Raw genomic sequence first — 6,776 nt, forward strand, 5'->3', positions numbered from 1 at the left:
TTCTCCCTGCTCTTTGAATTAGAATTCTAATTAGACATATAAAACCTATGTTCAGACTGGCCAACCAGGACTAGATTTAGTCCACTGTGCTATAATTCAAAATGACTAACATCTGTCCTGTGTAGGAGCAAGGTGTGCCACACCTATAGGGCCAAGCTGAATTCAATTGTTGTTCTAATCTTTATTTTAGCATGTAATATTAACTACCTTGAAATAATATGCAGTGAATTGAGGTGTTTTGAATCTAAATCCACAGTGTAGTACAAGACATGAAATAAAATCACAAAGCTAATCAAATAAAGTAGGATTAAAATACTTCATATACAGTAAATGTAATAACAATAATTAATAGGAAGAAAAGACACGGTTTATTTAAACCAATCTATAAACTGCAGTCTTGTGCACGTCATGAAACAGATGAAAGATGGCCATCATTGAAGTTTTGAACACAGAAACATCCAAATATACAACAACATGCATTTTCTGTTTTCTTTTATTGACCTCACTCTATTTGCACCTTAGTCACAAACTATCTTATAAAGGTTATACAATCTTTTACAATATCCATTTAAATCAAGTTTCTAACTCTCAAGCATATGATAGCATTACATTTCAATAAAAGCACCAAATGGAGAGCTCGCATCTTTTCCCTTCATTGACCTCAAAGTACTGAAGAAAGAGCTGCACGCGTGACGTCACCATGGGAACGGCACCATCTTGGATACCAACTGAACGTCAACATCTTGAAGGTCATTCTGTTAATCGGCTAACTTGACTCATAACAACCCTAAAGTTATACAGGCAATATAGTATGTAAATACAGTACAAAGGACCAGCTATACAGGCAATATAGTATGTAAATACAGTACATGTTAACAATATAACTTTACGTTAGCCATACAGATTAAGCAGCATTTTTAAATGTCTACAATAATAAATGCATTTTAGCTTAAAAAGATCTTCTTAGACCATATTAATAACAAGATATGCTATTTTATAGCATCATTTATGACACCATGCTGATATTGTGAGACAGGCACATCTCAGTATTAATTAGAATATTGTGAGGCTGAACAAAATCAACTAAAAACAAAGAATCTATCTATTGGAAAACATATAATTACAAACATAAATAAAAAAATAATATTCTTGTTCTTATAACTAGCATAGGTTTAGGTTGAGGGGGTACATGTTAATAAATAGTACAACCTACTAAACAAAAAAATAAAACAGAAGTTGAAAAGTCTTTTATATTTTAATTTGTAAATGATTAAATGAAAAATGATGCATTTAATACATCTAACTCTCAAAGTCCCATTTTATCTATACAGCATACTGTATGTGAGTATGGTACATTTCTATGAATATGTAAGTGTCTTTCCAAATATTTCTTCTTAAAGCATTTATAAAAGCTCTCACATTAGGTGTGGCAAAAGCTTATATTTTGTACAGTTTTTGACTGTAACTGCTAAAATCTTTATTGATTATTTACAAATCCCTTAATTTGTAAAATCCCTTTACAAATCCCTTTAGTGTGTATTCCTCCTAGTTTATGTCTTTCTTTTTGGTTTTGGAGAATACATGATTTGTAACTTCTTCCAACACAATATTAAGGCCTCGATAATCTTCTTTTTCTTTTTTTTTCTTCTTTTCCCTCCTAAACCTTTACTATTTGTGCATACTGGGTCACCTTCTGATCTTCTTATCTGAAAAACAAAATACCAAAGCATATATATTCTTTGTTAACCTCTTGGAGAAAAAAAATCATTTCTTTTGAAGCATCACCAGGTGAGAATTTGTGTTGTGTACAGCGCTATTCAAAACTGTGGAAGCACAGCGAACAATGATGTTGGGGAAAAGGAGAATATTGTTCTCTCTTTTTCACTACAGTCCCTAGATTCACTTCTATCTTCACATCCCTGAGCAGAAATTCATTATCACAGACTTTTGTTCCTTCTGAAATCACCAGCAGTTTCAGAACCTACTGTACATGAGGGTTAAAATGTCCAAATTGATTCCTTAATCAATAATAATAAGCCTTAAGTGAGTTACTTAAATTCTTTTCCTGAAGTCTGTTGATGATTATAATAAACTTATAAGTCTGTTGATGATTATAATAAACTCATAATATCTGCTGGACTTAAGCCCTCTTCTAAAGTGTTATATCACAGTAACTTACCAGGTCAGCATAATTGCAGTTTTGTTTAATAACCATTTCCATTCTTTTCACAGGGTTACCTAGGTTCTTTGACCCTTTACCTTTGACTTGACATTTAAAAAACTGTGTCATATTGTAGATAGACTGCAGGATGTGGTGTACCTAAAATAATCAAAATAAAATTTCAGGGTTTGAAACAAAGCACTGGCAGAGCAATTAGTTGAATTCAGATATTAAGCTAGATAAAGGCTATTTAGCAGATAATTCAGACTTTGCATCCTATTCCAAGACGTGCTTCCTCGTAAGTGTCCAAAAGCATAATGAAAAAAAAAATTAACTTCCCTTTTAATTAACTTCATGTTTCTCTACACCTATGAAGTATCATATTTACAAAAAATGTACAGCCCAATCATCAATCTTCAAATGAAAAGTACTCAGTTCCAGCACAAATTATACTCTGCTGTATCATCATGCACTGTTGCCTAGCCATGAAAAAACTGATTATGGGGTGGCAGTATACAACTTACTGCTTGAAAATCGTGAAATTGTTCTCCACGTTTTCTCTTATAATTTCTCCTCTGACTATCAGAAATCCCCATGCTTAGCTCAATGAGTAACTTGATGGACTAGTTTTTTTTTTTTCGAGAACTCCTAGTGGTTTGACTGACATAAGACCAACACCTTTCACAATTCCCTTGACCCCAATGGCACTGAAACACGAAAAAAAAAATCTGCCGTGTGCTGTCCTTGGTGCTGAATGCCTCTCTTGTAAAGGAAAATGGTATTGAACTGTTTTCTGTCTGACCTGCCTCCTGATCTGAATAAAGGTTTTTGTAACAGAATCAATGCATTTTATGTGACAAAATGCTTAGAAATTAAAACTTACTGACTTTTCCTGACTATTGTTCAACAACGGGCTTACTGTGGCTTCATAGAACATTGTTCTACTTGTCATGGTGCATGCAAAACAGGACTAGGATGTGACATCTTGGAAAATGAATTAAAAACTGAGTTATATTGCTCAGAATACTGTCTTCTATTGTTCTTATTCTCTACGGATAGAAACCGGTGCCCTACAGAAATAATTATGTTCACTCATGTATTTTAAGATAGTGTATACAGCCTCACTTGGGAATTCTGAGATTTTTGTTTTCTGTATTCTTTGTTTTCCTCCTGTTCTAAAGAATATACGAGAATATTACATACTGTAACTATAACGATATGCATTAATTAACTTTAATAGAGTACTAGGTACTGCAAATACACAATAGACCAGTCTAGATTCTGTTGTTTACATTTTAATTAAATAGATTTGTTAATTGTTTTTCTAAGATAACAATACAGTTAGCGTAAGTCATGTAACTTCCTACAGTTGTCAGTCTAATAGAATTTGGAATTTAATTTGAGTTACGATTGATAGCAGTAGTGTATTATGAATCTTTACAAATCTCCATTCACAAATTATACTCTTGATTTTAAGTCATGCAAGAAAGGCAAAACATACAACTGAGCTTTGTCCGAGTAATCACTATCAACCATGCTCTCAGCATGAACGAAGGTGATTTAGATTTGGTCTAGTGTATATATACATTTAAAGATCCTTGGAGTTTTACATACTATACCAGAATACCAGACACATACAGTATACATGTATACTGTACAGGACATACACACATCAGGTAAAGTACACACAAGTTACATTAGTGGAACTAAAATGGATAAACTCTAAATCATACCTTTCCAGAGGGGCAATGGTCTCTTAAATTTTTATTTTCTCTTGATGTGTCATAAGGACCTGTGAGGTTCTAAAAAAGAAGAATATTGATCAGTCCACAACAGCAATTAATTTAGGTTGAATCGCTACAAGATCTCCCAAACCACAAGAGGGCAGTAACTCACTGACTCTGACAATGTTTCGCAATGAGAAAGGCTGTTGCCTTTTAGTATTTTAAAATAACTCCCGTAAAAGTCAGGCAAATAACATCATGAATGCACAGACAACATACCCACATACAGTATAAATCCAACACACACTCAAACATATATAAAGATGAGGTTAAATAGTATCATCAGCTGAAGAGGGACTTTTGTCCAAAATGACGTGTACCTACAGTATATTCTGTAAAATTATTTTAACCATTAAACCTTGTAGTTGTACACTACACGAAAGCTTTTTTGATTTATTGAGCTCCTCATTTTGCAATAGTTCCTGTTTCATTACAAACACATACATAACAAGTACATACCAGGCTTTGGAGTTCTGTGAGGATTAGTTCTTTGTAAGCGATGAGGATCTCTTGATAGTTGCACCTCTGTCTACTGTTTGAGATGTCCGAAAACAATACCGTTACCACTAAAATACAAATCAGAGTCCTGGAGACACACTAAAAAAGAGAAATAAGATTAACAAACTCAACTGTCTCTTCTCTTATTACTATTGAAACTTCTTACAGCCGTAAAGAAGCGTTTTGTCCGAGCTTGTGAACGTCTGGCTTAATGAACAGCTCTCTTCGACAGTGTGTTTGGAAATATTCATATTAAGTATATATATATATTCATTAAGCAGTGGCAAAGAGCTATCCAGTAGTGAAGTCAATTACTAAACTATGAAACCTTAAACGGGGAAAACTTACTTCAAAAAGCATTTGTGGGAATAACTGTACTTTTGAACTGGTACTCATTCACTGGGTTCCAGAATGCAATATTACAAACCCGTGACTAATGTGAACACCTTTAAACCCGTTTATCTATATCCGTTTACCGAGTTCGTGTCACAAACCGCATTAGACCCTAATCACTCACACACACGACACAGATATGCGCAGTTCGATAAAGAAGCGTTGTCAAAAGCGATCTCTTACCTACCATTTATCATTGTCTACTGGATGATCCTCAGATTTTTGAAACCCATTTGTCAGGCAACCACAGCAACAGAAGTTTCTCATGGTCAAACTGCGATTGCATCTACCGCGTTTCAGACATGCACTCTCTTTATTCCTCGACGGTCCACGAAATGCAGTTTTGGGCGACGCTCGGAAATATCACTGAGTTTATTCTTACTTAAATTCTTTAAAATTAAAGTCGGCGTGTCTCTGGCCGGACATGCAATGAAGTGGACTTTGTGCCATGGCATGCAACTGAATTCAACCCCTAAGCTCAAATTTCGTACCCCGTCATTTACTGTTGGTGGTGGGCTTCTCTTTTCACGTAAATCTAGTCTGATCAAGTCTTGAAAACTTCCGCGATCAATCACCATGCTTTCGGTTTCGTTAAACAAGAAAAACAAATCGTGTTAACATTAAAATTTTGTTTGTAGAGTAACGAGATAGCAGGTACCATGGCTGTAACTATACCTAGTTAAACTGCCCCTTATTTGACACAATGGAGAAGAGACCAGCTGATCGCTTTTCGTGTGCCGCAGGTCGTTTCCACACTTTTGATATGGGTAAAACTGCTGGTTCAGTTCACGTTTTCACACATTTAACCCTATTACACCCACAGCATTAGGCACTCTTAAATATCATTATCTTTAAAACATAAATCTCCAAGTTACCATAGCAATGTTAGGTAGGGGGTATTGTATGTTACGCACTCCAAATACATTAATTGAATTCGTCAATACGTGTTTTTTTTTAGATTATACAAATTGTACGATTCCTAGACATTTACACCGCACGAAAGGATTTCCTGCGATTTTCTTTTCAAGAAAGAAAATTGATGGTTTGATTTGAGTTTCCCGGGACAAGTGCTTTGCACCTAAAGGATCAGCTTCACAGACCGCAGAATCAAGTTATCCGTTTAAAAAACTGCAAACGTCTTTGGTTTGTAACCAATTCATAAAATGTGACAATAAATGCGAACGGCAAAACAAGGTCTTTTGGTTCATTATGTGTCAGCATGTGAAAAGACAGATTATTTCAGGATGATATTACAGATGATATTCCGTTTGACAAGGGACATAATTGTAGCTTTGTCGAATGCCTCATCAATAAGCCCAGATGCTGTTCCTTGCCGTTTATTTATACTATGGTATGTGTTTTTCACAAAAACTAAAAGCCAACCACACAAAGGAAATCCCCGAGAAGCAATCATACAGCTGCATCAACGTCGAGGGAATAGTGAGTGATCCATGTTTATTCTGCCAAGATTACTTGCGGCTTTGCGTCTCTGGAACGGTTTTCAATTTAGATTGATACATTTTTTCAGGCTTTATTTCATCCGCCTCAATTGTTTTGCTAACGTATAAATTACCTACTTGCCGGAACCCCTAATAGTTAACAGATATCAACTAACAGGTGTCTACCATGTTCTTAATTTACACATAGATGTAGGTCTGCTGGCAGTGATTTCATTTGTATCCCAAAGAGTGAAGTAAAAGAAAACTTTATTATACTGTATTGAGACTGCGGAATTCATAGCCATGACATCCCTTTTACAAAACTGCTTTTAAAACCAGACTTTCCACACTCGTTCTCATTCATATCAATGTTAGCTTGGTCATTTTAGCTCGCGTTATTTACCCTTTTTTCTATTTTAAATATATTTGTAAGGGGCTCTGAGTCTGAAAGGTGTTATAATAATAATGCTATTTGTGTAAAGGATATTACTTTAAAACCCA

General features: G+C 34.9%; 1 long non-coding RNA gene across 1 annotated transcript; it reads right to left on the reverse strand.

Moving 5' to 3' along the window:
• Window positions 1-475: 475 nt before the first annotated feature.
• Window positions 476-4,944, reverse strand: LOC148648237 (uncharacterized). Its single transcript, XR_015926651.1, has 5 exons — window positions 4,792-4,944; window positions 4,405-4,542; window positions 3,895-3,963; window positions 2,180-2,320; window positions 476-1,706 (listed from the first exon to the last, which is right to left on the reverse strand). It is a non-coding gene; the product is annotated as an uncharacterized LOC148648237 (long non-coding RNA).
• Between the last annotated feature and the right edge of the window lie 1,832 nt (window positions 4,945-6,776).

Source organism: Lepisosteus platostomus, chromosome 15, assembly GCF_059453375.1.
Source record: "Lepisosteus platostomus isolate fLepPlt1 chromosome 15, fLepPlt1.hap1, whole genome shotgun sequence".
In the NCBI taxonomy this organism is placed as follows: domain Eukaryota; kingdom Metazoa; phylum Chordata; class Actinopteri; order Semionotiformes; family Lepisosteidae; genus Lepisosteus; species Lepisosteus platostomus.